This window comes from Pagrus major, chromosome 7 (assembly GCF_040436345.1).
Source record: "Pagrus major chromosome 7, Pma_NU_1.0".
In the NCBI taxonomy this organism is placed as follows: domain Eukaryota; kingdom Metazoa; phylum Chordata; class Actinopteri; order Spariformes; family Sparidae; genus Pagrus; species Pagrus major.
The window spans coordinates 5362571-5383006 of NC_133221.1; positions in this window are offsets into that span (position 1 = coordinate 5362571).

The window sequence follows — 20436 nt, forward strand, 5'->3', positions numbered from 1 at the left end:
AATAGGACCCAGGACAGAACCTTGAGGCACACCTCACGACAAGGTGGCGGTATCACATGTAGGGACCGAGCCACACAGACAAACTGCTTTCTGAGAGATAAAAGGAGAACCAGTCCAGGGCGCTGCCAGAGAAACCCATCCACTGCCTGAGTTTTCATTCTGGATGTTGTGATCCACAGTATCAAAAGCTGTGCTGTACTCATTTGCTATCTAACTGGCCGGATACCAAGAATAAATGAATAAAAATGCTTTATTTATAATGTCAACAGACACTTTAAACTTTCCACCCATCGGCCCCTGTACCCCGACAGTATCACTCCAAATCTTCTCTTCCACAGCTTTTCTTCACTGTCACACAAGTCCCCCAGCTCCAGCCTGCTCCCCTCCCATCCTTCCTCCCATCCAGCGCTTAAGTTTCTCCACCCCTCTACTCCTCCGTCCAGCCAAGAGTAGTGTATGCGCAGTGGAATCTGGGATTGCGAACAAAACTCAGCTGGTTGTTTTTATTGTGGGGTGGCTCCCCCCTCAGCGTAGTTACAGCTGCCAAATACGTCATGTTTTCCTTCTCCGTGCCAAAGCCAGCCCCTTCTAAACTCATTGATGGGAAGATAATATTGGGTGGAATGGAAGGGTGGGAGGTAAAGGAGAGCGAGTGGGACCCTGAGGTCAGAAGGTGTGGTCTGCAGGGTGAGCCTGTGATGATAATTAAAAGCTGATAAACTTTCAGGTTCATGAAAAGGTTACTTTAATGCCAAGAGGCTGTATTAGCAAAGGAGCACATCGAGTCTTTGATTCTGCATGAAAAAGGATTTGAAACATCAGGATTGGAAACATGAATGAAAAAAAAAAAAATACTGCAACCGCCTCAAAACTGTTTGTTCATCTGGTCTCTGCTTTAAGTTAATAGGAGAGGATGCAATATAAGATGTTTACCAATGTCCAGAACATTATGTATGGTGTTGATACTGACTGAAAAACTGCAAAAGACAACATGACCTATCTGAAACTTAGGCATTAACAAGATCAGCTCTGTTTACCCAACATAAAAATACAACATATTCAATGATTATTGTGGACACCATTTAATTATGCAACCACATACAATATACAGTAAATACTAATCCACATACTGAGAAATCTTAACACTCTCCTTTTGTCATCCCAGGCTGGATTAGAAAGAAAACCTTGTGGCTTAAACCTGCAGTTGCGGATGTTTGGCCACTTGGGGGCAGCAGAATCAAGCTGCTCACACTGATATATTATCTTCTTTTATTTTGAAATGGCAATCTTATTAGCCAATTGTTGCCTATTAGCATGTCCTGCTGTTGCAGATAAATATTAGCTTCGGTGTGTCTGGCCACCTGGTGAATGTAAGTCCAATACTTACTCAATACTGAGCTTTGTTTTTGTTCTCCACTACTAACTCCTAGGGGGAAATATCTAATGTTAGCTGCTAATAGCCCCAGTTAATACCCTCCCCGTGTGTATTAGCATACATTATTGGTCACAGAGGGAGGCCTAGCTAGCTGTTAGCCATCAGTTGCTTTGAAAGATAATTAACATGTGATTTCTGGTAAAACTCGGGTCATTTAAAAGGAGGTAATGTTGTCCTGTATGTATTTTCTGACTCTTTCAACCATGAACGTCACGTCCATTGTGTGGCGTCTGTTTGCCAAATCAAAACAAAGATGGCCGCCCACCGAGAAGGAGTATTTTCAAGAGTCTTTGAGGTTCTGCAAAATACCATCAAAAGAGTGGTAAGTGCTTTTAAATGACAGTTTAATAGCCGACAAATTAGCAATCTTTGCACCTGTGAGCCAAATGGGGGCTGACATGAAACCATTAGTTACATTACATATGTAGAACTGGTAAACACAGTAGGACCCTTGTAGATAGTACTGACTAACCCTGAAGGTGTGCTAATACATGACAGGTACAAACTGGGGCTGGCTGACAGGTGCTCACCAGTCTGTTGGTGCTGGGTAGATGACATGCAGAGGGTTTGTATTGGAAACAACAGTAGTGAGAATGAACCAGAACAGCAGAGTCACAGTGATACAACCAAAACAATCAGCTGAAAGTAGGGAAGTTAGCTCTACTTGTTCTAATACTTGCTTTGACCCACTTAATCGTATCCACGTACAGTTATCAAAAATCTAATTGCGTTAATACTTTGTGAAAGTACCAATACTACAGCGATATTTTGTCAAAAAAAAAGAAAATTACCATCAACAAAATGGTATGAAACCCCCCCCCCCCCCCCCAAAAAAAAATATATATATTAGACTTGCTAAATGCACCAAGTCTCCAGATACTATGTCCACATACTCATAGTAAAACGATGATTGCTTATATATAACAATAGATTGAATCTGCATGTATCCTCAGATAGAGATGAATGACTAGAGAAGTGGCTGCATGCTAAGATCCAGACCTGCAAAGGACGTTACTGCGCAAATCTGTAAGTAGTATACGGTTACTGTGGAGGAGAGTAAACAAAACAGATTTAAGAGTTGATTGCACCAGACAATTTAATCTTGCTGTAAATCATCAAAAGAAATGACCCTGCATGATGAGGGCCGAATCACACGCACGGTATCAAAGCAAGAGATTTGAGAGCAAAATGGGTAATATGCTGACGATAATGAAAGCACAATTAACCTTAACTTGGAGTCCGTTAATACAACTCCAGCTGTTTCACCAACCAACCAGTCAACTAGTCAATTCATAAAAATGAACAAATACAGTTTGACAAATTCACTTTGAGTGGGTCTCTGAAACAGATGAGGAAGTTTTGCGAGTGTACTCCACTTGAACTTGATGAAATGATTTATGTGTTCTAAATCTTGGCAGCAGAGAAAGGGTTTTTTTTCTCATGCAACACCCTAGCTCGAACACAACAGTACACATCCACCCACAATCACATCGACATTCTTTCAAAATCCATGTGCATTACAACTGTGAGTAAAAAAAAAACTTAATATACTTGCACATACTTTGGAAAAAAACATGCATCAAGGGAAATGTAGTATGCAGTTTCAAAGCTGGGATCCACATTAAGGGAGGGGTCCACTGAAAGATAAATATGGGGCCCCACTGACTAATGTGCTCACATGAGGGAGTGACCAGACACGTCCTACATGTAACGACCCACCAGACAGCTGTGTTAAAGGCCAGTTAGTCTTTAATCGCTTCATGTGTGATGACAGTTTGTACTTTTAGCCCTGGTAAAAAGTCACTAATCACTAAAATTAGTTTAGTGTTAATAAACTGCAGGGTTTTATCATGTGTCATCTGCCTCATATGTGTGGAGTTAGGCGATACTTTGTTCCATCTATTGTAATACAATTTTCCTGAGCAGTCTTTACTCTAGCAAAGACTGAGCTGCATGATAAAAGTACCAAATAATAATAAACGAATGGTGAAAATTTGAAAGCTCACATTTTATATTTTGTCTCCATAGACACCTAAACAACAAATAACAACGGAAACTTAAATTGAAATCCCGTCTGTTTCCTGCACATTGCTCTGCGCTGTCGTCTATTCCCAACATCTGCCGAGGGAAACAATCTGGAAGGCATTGTCTCTTTTTTTTTTTTTTTTTCCAGTGATGCAACTGTCCACAGAAGGCACATCACACGCTGTAGTAAACTGTAGACTATGTAGCTGATTGAATACTAATGATAATTTACTAAAGGTTACTTAAGTTCTCCAGACAAATTGCACAATAACACTAGATGAGTCCAATTTACCTGGCTGATTAACAAGGTGTGATATTAGCTTCTAAATACTCGAGATGAAAACGTTAATTTAAAAATATACACACTTTGAAATAGGCAAATAAACAACATTATGTAATCAGTTTACAATGGGCCACATTGAAATAATCCAAACTTTAGACGGAGTGAAGCGTGCAGAGGAAGGTGAAGTTTCAATGTGATTGTGATTGTTGGGTTAGGATGCCCCCTGCTGTGGCCTTGAGGGGCAAACAGGGGGCAAACTAGACACAGCAGAGTAAAAAGAAACAAATGAAAAGCAAAAATATTAGTGTGCTTTTGAATTTTTATTCACCTGGTCCAACCAAAGTTTAAACTTACGACATGTAGAGGTCCACATTCTGCTCTGATTCGATTATATAAACTATAATCTGAACAGTATTAATAAGGTTGCTTGGTGAGTGGGTTGAAGTGATAGTTGTCGCTGCTATTTAGATCTGTTAGAAGTGCATTTCAATAGAGTATGAAAATACCTGCAGGTCTCTTTAACATATTTCTTTCTGACTACAGAAAGTGAGACAAGATCACACAAGATCCCATGCAGTGAAACATGCAGTGCATTGTCACTGCAACAAAGGAAAGTAAATGTAGTAAATTTAATAACCTTATAAAACTGTAACTCAATATACATTATGAGCATCTGCCATTTACAAAATTAGGTCCTGGAATTAGTAAATACTATTTACGCCATACATAAATAGTATCTGCAAAGTGTATTAAGACACAAACAGCTATAATTAAGTTAGGAAACAAGAAAATCCCCATAAATTAATTACTATAAAAATTGCTATTGAATTTGCACTTAGATGTACTTGAGGTAATGGAATCAGGAGGCCGGTAAATGAAAGTGAGTTATTGACTTTATCATACTTCCAGAGTTTACTTTATGCACCAGAAGCTAAACATCGGGTGCATAATCGCTCGAGATTTCACATTTCCAGTAACAAACATTCAAGTACACATTAGATTGTTTTCCAATGTTTGTAGTCCTATAAATGGGGCTTGTCACTGCTGTTTGCTGCTGGGTACAAACTCAGATCACACAGGATTCTTTCAAAGGCCAAAGCCTCTTTTTTATCATTGAGAGGATTCTTCATGACCGTGTCATTTTCTACCAGGGTTCGAACAGTTGTGGTTATTTCACATGAGAGATTTCTGTAGGCTCTTTGTGTTTCGTGTCTTCGCTTTTTGTTTTGCTGTTCTGAAGTGGGCAGTGTTCAGTTGGAGAAATGTGATGTCACATGTTTCTGTGCACCGGTCATAGTTTGGCCTAAGCTACATTGATGTGATGTGATGACGGTTGTGAGGTCTTGTGCTAAGTAAGCCTAATGACACTACAAAACAGTCTTGATGAAGCAGATTAGTCATGTTTTGGTTTTTTTTTAGCTTCAAATTCTTCATGAATAACAACAAAGGATGTCTATTTTCCCAAAGTTCAGCTGTGGTTATTGCCTATTTAGTCATAATGTCAAATTTTAGATGCATTAAAATGCTTATAATTCATTCTACAGAAACAGTTTTATTCTAATAGCTTTTTTTGGTCGTTGCAGCCTTGGGAGCACAGGGACATAGCTTATTTGTTAGCATATCCTCTAATTGAACCTGTCCGATAATTTATATAAAGAAAACTCCTTTATTTTAAAAAAAAAAATGTTTTTTAACACATTAGCCTATCGTGCTATATCTACAAATAGTACACCGTATTGTTAGAAAGTATATAACATATGGGAAAACCCAGCATTTTTCAAAGTCCGTCATCAGTGTAGCTTCATCGCAGTGAACTTCCGCATCAAGATGATACTCGGATTTGACTTTTTTTTTGTTAATGGTTGACATTTGAAAACCACCAAACCATCGGCTACACGGCTCATTTTGATTTTCCAAACAGCTGAAGGGTAAAAATAATCTAGCAGGATAATATATAAGACCGATAACCGTTCATGTTAATAGAAATTTCCAGAATATAGGCGAGCTGACGTCAATTTGTGTCCTACGTTTGGGGTAAATCCACCCATAAAAACACTCGTGTGGCGCTAGAGTCGCCTGTCAGCTTATAGCAGTTAATATTCCTGTTAATTTAATGGGTTTTCCTTAAGTATATTGCACGTTAACCACGCCGCTACCGAGAAAATAACGGGATTTAATCCAAAACCGGAAGTCCATCGGAGTGACTCCTCTTGTTTTCTTGTCTGCTCTCCGTTCCGCTCTGCGCCTGTTTGTAAACATGCGTCAAAAGCACGTGATCCCCCGTGACGCCTTTCGGAGCGGCGTCCAATCAGAAAACGGGGGTGTGTGCGTGTGGGCGTGGCTTGTTTGTGTTGCTGTGAAAATGTCGATGGACAAGGTGCAGGGTGCAGGGGACCACTCTGGATTTGGTAATAAACCGGGAGGCTGGTGGGAGGTAATGGCAGACGTGACGGAGCAGTATCTGTAGAGAAACCGGACGTGTTGCGACACACGCGTCGTCGGTAAGTATCTCCTCTTCCAAGAGGACCTGTTTATATCCAGTGCCTTGCTCCAGTGAATCATACAACGTCATATGTATGGATATAGGTTACAAGTGCGCCTGTGGTGGGCGTTTTAGTACCATGCATGTTATTCCTTGTATTATCTTTTCATAGTGTGACATATTTTACGTGTTAATTCTTAAACGTGTCATTGTTAGAAACTTACTGAAAGGTTATTCTTCTCATCAGTGTTACTCCCATGATTTGATTGTTACGATGTAGTGCGCAGTGTCTCCAACGTTACCCGGAAATAAAGCAAGGCATTTTGCTCTCAGCTGTTTCCTTCTAAAAAACATGTCTGTGCGGATTTTGCGCCTCATTCTCATTCTCGTCCTCGGAGCCAGTGAGAGGCAAAAAGGGGGCAGGGTGGGATGGAGAGGTGTGCTGGATGCTTGCTGCAGGAGGATGTTGCGCACTTCGTTTTTACCTTCAGGAGTGAGTGGTCTGTGCATCCATGGGGGCTACTGCGTGATGACTTGATTTATGAGGTACATGTTGTTATTGTCTTTGTCTTAATAGATTTGTGTGTGTTAGTAGTTGGGTAGACTTGAATATAATTGATTTAGCTTTGATATCTTTAAATTTAAAATGAAAAGTAGCAGGATATCACATTTAATTAAAAGTTACAGAGGATGGGGAAAATGCTCTAAAATAGTGTGCTGTAAAAAAAAAAAAATCAGTCCGTAAGGACAACTTTATATTTTTGCTACTTTTTGAAGAGATTTAAAGCCTATTATAGGCTACTGACTTTGAATTTTGTTGCCATCGCACCTGTCAGAGGGTGTCATGCTGTGTACCATTTCCAGCTAGACATGCTGTATTTAAATTGTAACATGTAAAAAGAAATGTAAAATCAGCTACAACTTCATTCAAAAGCTTTTTGCTGCGTATAGACCTAAATTTAGAATTATGTAAGATTGTTTTTTTCCCATTGTCCATTGACTCCAATGAGTTTATCTTTTCTAATACCTATTATTGATTCTCTAAAGGCTCATTTTTTGTTGTCTTTAAATCTATAGTGCGTTCGCCTGCTGTGCCAGTGCCTTGACTCAGCTCCATCCATCCAGAGGTTTCTATGTCATACGCACTTTTTATTCCTGATGTAAACAAACCTCCAGAAGCAATACTCTGATTTCGACACTGGATGGCGTATTTCTGCAAGGTTAGATCTTGTGCTGGGCATGAAGTTATCAGACAATGTTCTCAGAATGAGTCAGATGTTATATTTGGGAAGTATTGATGCAAAGCCACAGAGTGACGGGAAAACGGCAGCGTCTAAATGAGATCGGTTGATGTATGTTTTTATTCATTCTGTGCCTCACAACTTTGTCGACAGACTGGCTCGCACATCCATCTGTCGCGGTTGGGTAAAAATGGACTGGTATCTCTTGACGTCAAAACTCCCCTGACTGCAGTCGCCTGGCCGATTGATTTGCTGACTGCTTCAGAGGCACAGTAAGAGAAAATGTTGTTTAAAGGGTTGATAGCGTGGGCTAGAAATAAATAAATATATTGAAGACTAAAGTACAAAATTAAGCTTAGAAATTGAAATAGCTTGCCTTCCAGACACATATTGCCAATCCTCTTTTTACAGAGGAAATTTAGGTATTACTTTCAACTTCTCTGAAAGGTAAGAGACAGTATACGTCACAGTAAACACAGGCAGCAACAGCCAGGACGAACATTGCAGTGATTCACTGTTTATATCAATTGCTGTCAAAAAATCGGTAATGAATAACAGATGGCAAGCTGCATATTTGCATTATTTAATGGCCGGTGGTCGGCAGTCGTATGCGTACATAGGGGTTGCAGCATTTTTGAGATTTTCCGGAGACGATAACCATCTCATAATAAAATATTACAGTTTCAGTTACAATGAGCCTTAAAGGAATAAATAAAGGTGTTTTGAATCGAAATAAAAAAATGCTTTATTATAATTTAACAAAATAATATTTCCTGACAGACATGAAACTTAATATAAACTTGAAATTAGTATGTATTTTTAATAATGCTGACACAGTCGATTTCAATATCTTGGATAAGCAAATGTACATGTTATGGTAACCAGTATACTGCTGCAACCCTAGCGTTCACAAGTTTATAACTGCTTAACATCAAAGTGTTATATCTGTTCAAAGGTCTCTTTTCTCTGACTTGTCCAACACTGTGATGCCAGAAACTGCTGAGCTGAGGGGAAACATTTCAGTTTACTTTACTGTATGTTTGACATGTCTCAAAATAATGCCTGGGATTTTCTCAGGACCTGCTGAGGATAAAGCTGTCCGAGACTTCCTTTTCATCATGCCGTGCGTGGTGCTGGAACACATGCTGACATCCCCAGAGAGAGCCTGTTTGCATTCTGGTGAGCGGTAACTGCGTAGCAGGTAATAACAGAAGCAGATTACACTGTGTAATTTCATTAAAACATGTAATACCTTTTTTTTTTTGTTGCCTTAATGTATGTGTGGGTGCATTGAGGAGCTATACCCATTGTTCCCAATACAGCCAAAAACAATATCAATGGAGCTGACTGGGCACCTTTCCAAGGGAGGGATTAAGGTTTAGGAAGTGGAACAGGCATGGCTGATAGATGACATGGCTAAAATTAACACACTGCCCACTGGATGAGGAGCATAAATAGCAGACAGGAAGGCCCAGCACTTGGATGTATCTTTAAAGCTGTAGTGTGTCTCTCTCAGCATAATCGCAAACCACTGTCACAGTGAAAGATCCTACTCTCATTAGAGAACAACAGGGAAAAGCAAGAATTCCAAAGTTATCAGCAGAGCTGGAACGTAACGATTGGTTATGGATGTAGTAGAACGGCCACAGGCATTTGACAGCGTTCAATATAAGAGACAAATTAAATGCATCAGTTATAATATGATATAGCGTGCAAAGTAATACATTTTAAAATGTAAATCTTTTATCCAATCCTCTTAGCAGGAAATGGGGCACCGAACGCAGCCAAGTGCTCAACTTGCATTCCTTTTCCTTCGTGCTATTGCAGTTATCTTGCTTGGGATTCACATATAGACTGAGGACGTCTTCATCCTCGAGGAGCAGCTAGACCTCAATGCTCCGATCAATACCCTCAGCATCTACCAGTCTGCTCAGAGCAAACATGCTTTGATCCTTCAGATCCCTTACATTTCCCATATAGCTCGAGGCTGAAAGCTGATTCTTATACCAATGCTCTCCTTTCTCAGTCCTGTAAGGTGAAGCTGTGGGCTCCGATGGGGAATCGGGACATCACGAACTACAAGTGCAACAGGGAAGAAAATTTACAGTCACGTTAAGTGCAAGATGAAAATATAGACTCGTAACTGGAGGTTTATGGAAATTTTAAGACATGAAATTTGAGGGATTATTTGTGCTTTTATAGCTCAACCAAGCCTTTGAAAAATCAGATTTTAGAGTGCAAGATTCAGGCAGTCAGTGAGGAACCAAGCTGCAACATGGAGAATATTCTCAAAATACATTGACTGTATGTATCAATATACAGTATATCAATATTTTTGACAACATGTTGAACGCAGCTCCAACACTTCAGTTCGAACTAACAGTTGGACATGTTTGGAATAAACGTTGCCCCCTGTGGACATATTCTCTCCTAGTTTTTAAAAATTATCAATTATTTATGAAGGCACTTGTTGAAAGCGCACATTGTCTTACATCTCTGTAATAAAAAGGTGTGGTGGTGAGCTGACAGGCACTTTGTTTACCTTTTGTTAACTGGGACAAAGCTTTTATTTCAGCTTAGCATATAAAGGGGACTTTATGCTTCAGAAATGCAGACAGAGCTAATAGGCACAGCCTTGTTGAGAACAGACGAGCTCATAAAAGAAACAGAGCCAAGCTTGTTCCTGTTATTGCCCTGCTGGACACTGTTTGCAGTATTGTAGTCGACGCTACACTAACACAAATAGGCTAATTTGACATATTTAAGTCGTTCTTGGACCGGCCTTTCTTCAGACTAATTGTGGATGTTTATAGTGAGAATTCAAGAGAGAATTTAACCTCATTCTAACTTTATACACGATAGAATCCTAGTATAGGTTTGTCCCTATGCTGTTTGTATGCCGTGCCACAGCCCAAATAACCAGCTGTATAACCAGGTGCCTGAGTTAGTAGCATTATCCCTGAGGAATTGGGTTGGATGGCTCCTGTAGCATTCACAAGACTGTAATGCTTTCCAGTCAAGCCTAAGTGTCTTGCCTAATGTAGTGTCCCACATTTGTCTTGACTCATAACCATGTCATAAATCAAATGAGATTATTTGATTGATTGTTGATTTTTACAGCATTATTTTCTAGGTTTCTAAAAAGTGTTTTTCTGCTTTTTCTCCTCCCGCAGCTCCATTGTCTGATTTACATGACAAATAATGAATCTTCTGATCAAGGTATGTGAACTATCAGATAAAACTGCCAAGACCCAAATTCTTAAAATAAACTCTGCTAATGTTTGACGGAAACAAAACAGACTATTTATAAGACAGGAACACAGTCCTTTTAAAGGAACAGCTGCATTCTGGTATACCCTTAATTCAGTACACTTAAATTAATGGTATACAATCATGAATTAGTTTACAGTTGTATACTTTTTTTGATATTTTTGTCAGTTTAATAGATGCGTGATTAGTTTAAGATGGATAGAAGTCTTATTTTGATTAGAAACAGTGGATAAAACAGTGCTCTGCATTTCCCTTTAAAAGCATAGTTGTGGTAGGAAGCAATGGAGCTGAAAGAGGAAGTACATGGTGTCGGCACATTCAGAGTAACATTTCATAGTTTGGTTGTGACGGTCAATCACCTCACACATTATACTTTTTTAAACACTCTGTCCCACTCTGGAGGTAAAAAGTAGTAACACTGAAAGAGGAACACCATGTATCCTACGTCAGAAATCACTATAGCAACCAACGCACGGGTATTACAAAAGAATCACGTAACAACGTAAAACAGAGCACGATATAAATATTCCCCTTTGGTGCAGATTCAGAGATAAGTAGAAACCCTCATTAGACTGTATATAAAAAGTCAAAAGACCATCTGAGTGCTTATGCAACTGAGACATAAGCTGGTGATGTGCCTTTAAAACCAGTGGGTTGTCAGGTGATCGAGGATACTCAGTCAGCTCAGCCTCACAGACAGAGGAGCCAGAGTGCGTCTCATGCCGAGAGCAGAGAGGAGAGCGCCAGAGAGGAGGGCAGCCGAGAGGGAGAGAGACCCAATTATACGGGGACATGGGGGGAAATGGGGACACGGCAACGTCACAGAGTGGGGGACAGGGAGCTGTGGTGGTAGGGTCCCTTTAACCGCAGTCTGCTCATGCTCACTTGCCTTGTGTGGCAGCTAGCAAGTGTGTTTGTGGCTCAGCTTGATCAAGAAGTTGCGTCGTATAGCCACAACAGTGGCATAAAAGCACAGAGAATTAAGTGCTGCGTCACACTCGGGCAGAGGAATAGCGTGATCATGCGCGCATGTGCACGGCTGTGCGTGCATGCACGGGGCTCTGCTCTGTTTCTGTGTATATGTGTTACTTGGAAGTAGCAGTCTAATAGCAGTTTATGCTGTTGCAACAAGATGAAAATAAAGAGTGCGTGTGTTTGAGGGAGGGAAGCAGGAGGAGAGAGCGAGGGAGATACAGAGAGGGAGGGAGAGCAAGTCAGAGAGTGAGAGAGAGATTGTGGATTAGTTGCTACGTCACTTTTTCATGTCAGGAGAAACAGAAGCTGAGATAACAGAAGCCCAGAGTCATCGAGTTTTCCACCTGAAGTCGACACAATGGTTTCGGACAAGCTCGGCTTTCTCCTCCTCTTCCTCTTCCTCCTTGGTAGTTTTGATCTGCTCTGCCTGTCGCTGCTATATATGTGTGCGTGTATGTGTGTGTCTGTGTACGCTGTGTAGTTCCTGTGAGCTGATATCGGGAGTTTCAACATGGATGCTGAAGATGTGACACAGTTTCTGTAGGTCTTGTTTTGATGGCGTGGTTATGCGTGTGTGTTGGGTGGCCAGAGGTGCGACAAAGGGGTTAACAAAAGAATATTCTCGAAGGTTCTTAATATCACAGCGATGCTCAGTCAGGAATGTTTTGCAGAGAATTGCAGAGAGGTATTCGAACATCGCTTTTTGTTGCCACCATCACCTGAAGGAATACGGGTGATTACATTTGTGCGAATAGGTGAATTCAATCACGCACGGTGCTGTCTGACCAGTTATGAAACAGTATTGCATGTTTAATACACCACTACATGGGAGTGGGTACAGATGCAGCCAGGTGGACAATACAGCAGCCTTCAAAGGTTACGAGTTCGTTGTTGAATTCAGCCATGACGTTGATGATTTTTATGTCACTACGTATGTACATACATGTGTCTGTGTTCGGACTGCTGGCCTACTTGTTGTGGTTAAGTCTCGATGGAGGTGAACAAAGGAGTGACCATGGAGCGAGGGAGTCGGGCATGTACGAAAGCAGGGACTGGTTGCGATCCAGCTGTACGTTGCCATCAGACAACAGATCAGCTCGGTGTCTGTGGCTGGTGGCACTTATGTATGTCATGTGATTTGTTTTCACCCTCCAGGGCCACTGGGATTCGGCAAAACCCTTCCCCAAGACACATTTGTTTCTGCGTAGTTAGGAGAGACAGAGATGGTGACGCAGTCATTTCTGGGCTGGACTTCTCTTCAACCAGTACACAGCTTGTATCCCTCCCTCTTTTTTATCTGTTTATCTCGCTATCTGTCTCTCTCGGAGAAAGGGAACTACAGTAGGGGCTAAATGTCATGGCTCAGGATCAGGGAGAAAGACAGGAGGAGAGAAGGAGTAGAGGGCGATGGAGAAAGAGAGGGGGAGAAGTTGTTTACCTTGCTCTCTTGGTGACTCTGCTTTGGCTTCTCTCCAGTTCACATGCACTGGACTTCCTAAAGCTGCTGCATCACAGGCCACCGTGCCAAAGCTGAGTTCTCATTGGATGGGAGGAGCTCTTCTGGCTCCACGAGCTGCACAGAGGTGCTCTATTGGCTTAGTGAAGCAAGCAGCTGGAGTTCAACGTCTGATTGGTTAAGAGGCAATGTTCTCTTTTACAAAGGTTGTGCAGTCGCCGAAACAGTTTTCCATGGATACACGAGTACCATGTATGATTATATAAGTTGAGCTGGTAACATTTGTTTCTTGTGTGCATTTAGACAGATGGAAAATGATGACTCAGTTAGGTTTTTACTAGGAGCATCGCTGCCTGTGTTTGTTTTGTGAAGTGATTGTCATACATTTTGTTGTCTGGCCGATGCTAACATTTTTGTCCATACCTGCAGTGCAGTGGGCCAGCCTCAGGCCCTGCTCACGCATTGTTTCACAGGTACTGTCATTTCCTTATAGTGTACTTGGAAGTTTCCTTAAAAAAGATATGACATGAGCTGTGTGTGCTAATGACTGGGTCTAAGACATTAATTCAGTTTAGTTAGTTGTCTTTTGTTTATAAGCAGGTGTTGATTTTCCTTGAAAGAACTGCTGAAATCTTAACAAAAACGTAACTTCCTGTGAAAGATGTTTGATCTCTGAGTCTCATCCCCAGCATGTCGAATACTTTGGGTTGGCCGCTTGGGACAGACGATAGCCCAAAGCACCGGTATTTGATGATCTTGGGGATACTATCTTTCTTCATGCGAAACTGATTCTCCATATGCCTGCCTAATATACTTTTAATTTCCAGTGTTATATCAGTTCCTTTTCTCGTAAATTATAGTAAACTGTGGGTCTCATAACATCAAAATGTTACTCAGGCCTTCTTGTTTGCTCTGAACTGTCGGTAAAAGAGAGCTGCTCAGCATCTTCTGCATAGCATGCATGCCTGACACACTCTGATACCTGTGATGAGGGTGGCAGCCGCAGGAAGGATTTAAATCCCGAGACAAAGAGAGGTCTTCTTGTTCTCCTGGCTGAAAGTCCAAAAGATGCCACATTTCTGAGATGATGCAAGAGTGTGTGTGGCTGCCTGTGGTCTGCATTGCAGCTCCTGCTTCTACAGTCAGCGTCTTTCTCTCTCTTTCTCTCTCGCTTGCTTTCTTGTAAACGTGCTGATAGTATAACGTACTGTATACTATCAGTCGTTATTTTTCCTTTGTTAAGATGATTGTAAAGAAGAATGTGCTTCCTGACGTCTGTGCTCCCTCACTTAAGAATGAGTTAACGTTTAGTTCGGCTCTGTCCACACGTACGCAGGTATTTATTCACACAGGTTTTTTCTGTGCGTTTTGGCACACGCACGTTACCGGTGTTTCAGGTCACTGAAAATGGATGTTTGGGAAAACTCCCTCCAGGATGAAGATATTCAGAAACTCTTTTGTGAGTGTTTACATCTGGACGATGATGCAGACCCCCACTTTTGCCTCCTAATTGGATCTTATCAGTGTCCAGCATTATTTACAAATGAGAACTGGTAGTATGTGTTATGATATTGTGGAGTATTTGAGTTTGTTTATTGACAGATTGGACGTTATATTGTCAATAGTAGATATACATAAACAGAAATTGAACAGAGAGACAAAAGCGGCTGTTGATAATGTTTTAATAAAAATAGGCCGAGCATCATCCCGGAGGATTCTGCAAAGAGCAGTCGTGTTTCCCTGCATCATCATCTTTGTCCTGTTTTCAGGAAAAATTGCCTCGTGAGTACCTGTAAAGATAGAAATTGTTTATAGTATTTTCTGTAATCAAGCAACCAACCACAGAGTATACAATCAGCTTCTTGTTTACACTGACAGTGTGTGCCCAAGGTACATGAATGGTCATGCGATATGCATTTTCAGGTGTGTTTGACAAAAATTATTTCTGAAACAGTATTAAAACGCTCGTCCGGACTGAAATATTTTTAAAGTGGCAACAGACAACTTTTCTCCCCTCGCGTTTCCAAGCTGTATTAACGTTGACCTCACTGTTGCATAGACAACTGGATCGTTTTTTGTTTTCCTCAGGGTCACAAATAACAACAACACAGGACAAAATGTGAGTTTATTCAATCATTTAGTCTATGATAGAAATAGATCACCTTCCTTTACCAGGATGACTGCGTACCACAAAATTGTATGGTGATAGTGAGGTTGAGAGGTAACCTATGTAAACGTTGATGGTTTTATTATTCTATATCCATTACATTGTGCAATCAACATTTACTTCATAATGATATGGTTTTAAAAACCCCTGTGTATGTGTGGACAAGTCGGTCTAGTAGACTATACGGTGAGCAACAGAAGTACACTATTCCAACTTATCTGCAGACAGCTGATTTATGATTAATGGGCTTTTTAACAATGAACTGTAGTTCAACTTTATAGTATTCCATAAAGTACAACTGTCAGCTAATAAATCGCTTATCGTGCATGTTTTCCTGCAGTTTACTCACTCAGCAATATTCCTATTTCTCTCTAAATAAGGACAGCTGTGAAGATATTCACCCCTGTGGGTTTCCCCAGGGTGCTTCACAGTTCCTTCCTGATCCTGTCGTTGACCACTCTCTGAAGGCCTCCTGTCCCTTTAAATCTTTTATAAGCATTACACAACAGGTCCAGTGGCACACAAGCAACAAACAACCCGAAAAAGAAAACTGACAGGGTTGGGTTGAGCCAGCCAGGCGAAGGAACCAGACACCTACGGACAGACAGGCCCTCTGATCAGAGTCGTCACTGTGGCTACAGTGCAAACACACACACACACACACACACACATACTAGATAACCTTATACACCCTCACACACAAACAGCCCTGACAAAAAAAAAGAAAAAAAAGAAAAAGACTTAGCCTGGCCCATCTGAAGCCTGATAAGGACTTGTAAGGGCTGTTGGGATTACTGTGAAAATCAAAGTAAATTGCATCTGATGTTTCCAGGCTGCTGGTTTTGCTCTAATCATTTCAAGACAAGTCGTATTTATGGGAGTTGTCACTGTAAACATGAAGAAATTAAGGCAGACTGTGTGTGGGTGTGTGTTCTGGAGGGACAGCGGGGTTTGAGGCGAGACAATGAATTGTCAGTGTTTCTTCCACCTGCATGCAAAGAGTAAAAGAACAGTAGCAGGACCAAAAAGGATATTAGAAACATTTGGGGACCTTCGTACTTTGTTAAAGCACTTGGCAACAAGTCAGTGAACTGGCCACTACCTGTCCTCGCCCCACCCTCTCAGTGTGTTGTAGCTGCGTGTCTGCGTCATGGCCGTCATTGCCAGCAACTGACTACCACTTCCTTGCTTTTTTTTTTCCCCCTGTAGTGGCCGGAGAGCAGCGAGCTATCATCCTAACTATTCTACCGAGCAACAGCGAGGAGAGGAATCATCGTGGCCCATCTGCAAAAAAGCTGCAGGTGAGCCTGAAAGACATGCAGTGTGTTGTGTGTCTGTTCTTGTTTGGCCCTTCACACATCAGCGAGGCTTGGATCAAGTATCAGATCAGTCGTGTGGGCGTGTTAGAGAGAAATAGATTGAGAGAGAGAGAGGGGGGACAGAGGTGTTCTGGTGCTTTCTCAGTGGTTTTCTATTACATCTCTCTCTCGTTCTTCCTTCATCTGCTTCCCTCCTCTCTGTTCCCTCGTTTGAAACAGGGCAGGGAATCAAAGTTCTTTCTGGGCACGAGCATGAGCCTAAACCATCCCAGAGTGCATTGCTCTGGAGGTCTCTGCCAGTCTCCAAGATGTGGTCAGGCTGCTCTGGAACAACATCTCGGTCCAGTCAAAAACAGGGTAGAGACAGAGAAAAGTACTACAAGTAATTACTGTGCCTATTACTAATTCATTGACATGCATCAGCGTAATGGAGACCAATGAGGCATTGTTTAAAAAATTAATTGTTCCATTTGCAAATGGCAAGGCGTCCAGATGAAGACTTAATACCATAATGCCTCTAAAAGCAGTGAAGTCTTCAATGTCCTCTAACAGATCTAATTAAGATATATAATATGTAACTTTCTAACATTAACACGTATAAAAACGACCACACCTTTGATATATATTTTATATATTAGTGTATTTATATTATCCCAAATGTTTCCAACAGTGCTCCGTAATTTAACTCAAGGTAATATTCCTTTTCATTTGGTCGCCTGTTGCTTTACCTTCCAGGGAAACATCAGCTGATGCATCAGAGAGTGAGGGAGGAAGTCAGTGTGAATAATACTTAAATACATTAACATGTCCATGAACATTTCCGCCTGAGTCACATCAGATGGATTTTAATCAGCAATGGTGGTTGTTAAGAAAATGAAAACAACTCCCATGATGCCACATTGCTTAATGACATCATCAAATAAGTTTGGTTTTTTTAATAGATTTGATTGAGAGACCCCTAGTGGCAGAAAATGCATACTGAATGTTCAAGTCATCTTTCCCAACTGAAAAGAGCCAGTCCAACTGTCAACTGTGATTAAATCCATTAAATAAAAGGGGAGAGGTTGCTGATGAAAATAGAGACATCAAACTGTTAAAGGGTAACTCCACCAATTTTAAACATTAAATTGTGTTTATAGATCTTGGGGAATACTACTGCATATGTGGGGGGAAAAAAGGTAGTTAAATGCTTTTGCTTTTTGCATGTAATCTGATAAAATTGCCTCCAGTGATGTCACTCAGTTACTAAATTTCATTGTGGGTATTGTAGGCGCCAACCTATGAAAGCCCTGAGAGGCAAGTGAGGACATTTTTTTTTCTGGTGACCAATTTTTTAGGTCTGATCTAAAATGCTTTCTCTCCTGTTTATGACTTGGAACTAGTGGGGGAAAAAAAAAAAGTTTTGCCAGAGTGAAAGAAAAAAATCAGAAGGACATTTCTTTTCGTGATCATTTTTTCGGCAGGAGAAAATATTTTTTTTGTAAGGCTTATTTTTTTAAGTGTTTGTGTTTTTAATACTCATGTCCACACTGTACATAATCATCATTGACCACAGGAGGCTGAGGTGCACCACTACCCCATGTTCTAAATGGGTGCGTACAACCCCCACGTACGCACAGCTGACTAGGTTAGAGGGGTTGTGGTGCACTTCAGCCTCTCAAACACTCAAAATAAGCCTCACAAAAAAAATTATCCTGCCAAAACTTTTTTTCAATCCGTTTCACACATGAAAAAAAAAAAATCTCAAGAAAAGAAGTTTTTTACTGTTTAACACAGGGAAAAAATATTCTCGTGAAATAAAAGATTCTCCTGGGGATTTTTTTTTCACTGTTTCAGACAATTTTTCTACTCTTTCACACATGAAAAAAAAGATTCACAGTTAAAAACAAATTTTTGACACATGAAAAAACAATTCCACTCAGTTTCACACTTTAATAAAAAATTGTCCCGAAATTAAAAAAATTTACTTTCTCCTGAAATCAAAAGAAAAATTCTTATGATTTTTTTTTTCACTCGGTTTCAAGAAGGGAAAAAATGTACACATAAAAAAAAATCCACTCAAAAAATTGGCCTGTAATGAAAAAAAAACATGAAAAACATTCTCAAAAAAATTGACACATGAACATTTTTTTTTCCTGAAATGAAAAGAAAAATGTATTTTACTTGGTTTCACATATGGATAAAAAATGTGTCACACTTGGAAAAAAAAAATTGACACTTGGAAAAAAAAAATTGACACGATTTAAAAAAAAAAAAAAAATTGACACGATTTAAAAAAAAAAAAAAATTGACACATGAAAAAAAAAATTCACAAAAAAAATTTAACACATTTCCTGAAATGAAAAGGAAAATTCTCATGTTATTTTTTTTCACTTGGTTTCACATGTGGAAAAAAAAAGTTTCACACATGAAAAAAAACATTTGACATGAAAGAAAATTTGAAACATGAATAAAGATTTTCACACATGAAAAATGAATTGACACAAAATTTTTTATGTCATGAAATGAAAAGAATTTCTTTTTTCAGTTTCATGAAAAAAAAAACATTTGACACATGAAAAAAAAATTGAAATGAAAAAGGGTTTCAAATGAACAAAATTGGACACATGAATGAAGTTTTTCACACATGAAAGAAAAATTGACACAGGAAAAAAATTGACACTTAAAAAAAATGACTCATGAACATATTTTTTTTCCTGAAATGAAAAGAAAAAATCTTTTTTTTTTTCAGTTTCACACATGAAAAAAAAATTTGGCACACGATAAAAAAAAAATTGAAATGAAGAAAGATTTAACACGTGAATTTTATTATGTGTGAAAATCTTTTTTCATATGTCAATTTTTTTTTCATGTGATTTTTTTTTTTCCATGTGTGAACTGAGTGGACTTTTTTTTCATGTGTTAAATCTTTCTTCATTTCAAATTTTTTTTTAAAAAAGTCCACTCAGTTCACACATGGAAAAAAAAATCACATGAAAAAAAAAATGACATATGAAAAAAGATTTTCACACATAATAAAATTCACAGATGAAAAAAAAAATAATTGAAAAGATTTTCACACATGAAAAAATTCCTCACTTGGAAAAATGGTATAGAAAAATAAATGTTTCACACATGAAAAAAAAATTGACACATGAAAAAAAATTGACACTAAAAAAAATTACTCAAATTACTCATTTTTCTTTTCCTGAAATGAAAAGAAAAATGCTCATGTTTTTTTTTCAGTTTCACACATGAAGAAAAAAATTGACATGAAAAAAAAAATTCACATGAAAAAAAATTGATATGAAAAAAGATTTTCACACATAATAAAATTCACAGATGGAAAAAAATTTAATTGAGAAGATTTTCACACATGAAAAAAAAATGCCTCACTTGGTTTCACGTATGGAAAAATAAATGATTCACACGTGAAAAAAAAATCCACTCAGTTCATTTCATTTTTCATTCAATTTTTTCCTGAAATGTATGTATTTATTCCCACATGAGAATAAACATTTTAACACATGAAAAAAAAACTATGCAAGTTCAATCTATGAAGTTGATTCTGCCGCTGAGCCACAACAATCTGCGTGTAAGTGGAGTGAAAAGCTTTTGGTCAATCAGAGCGTTACATTTTAACACCCTCGCCCACCTGCCCCTCCTAGCCAAATACTTTGCGCATTCAATTCAATTCAGTGCCTCAAGCAAGCCAGGGTGGCCAGATAACCGATCCCTCTTCGCCCGCTTGCTGTCACTGCTAATCGCCTGCATCCCTATAGTTCTCAGCCAATGCAAACAGCA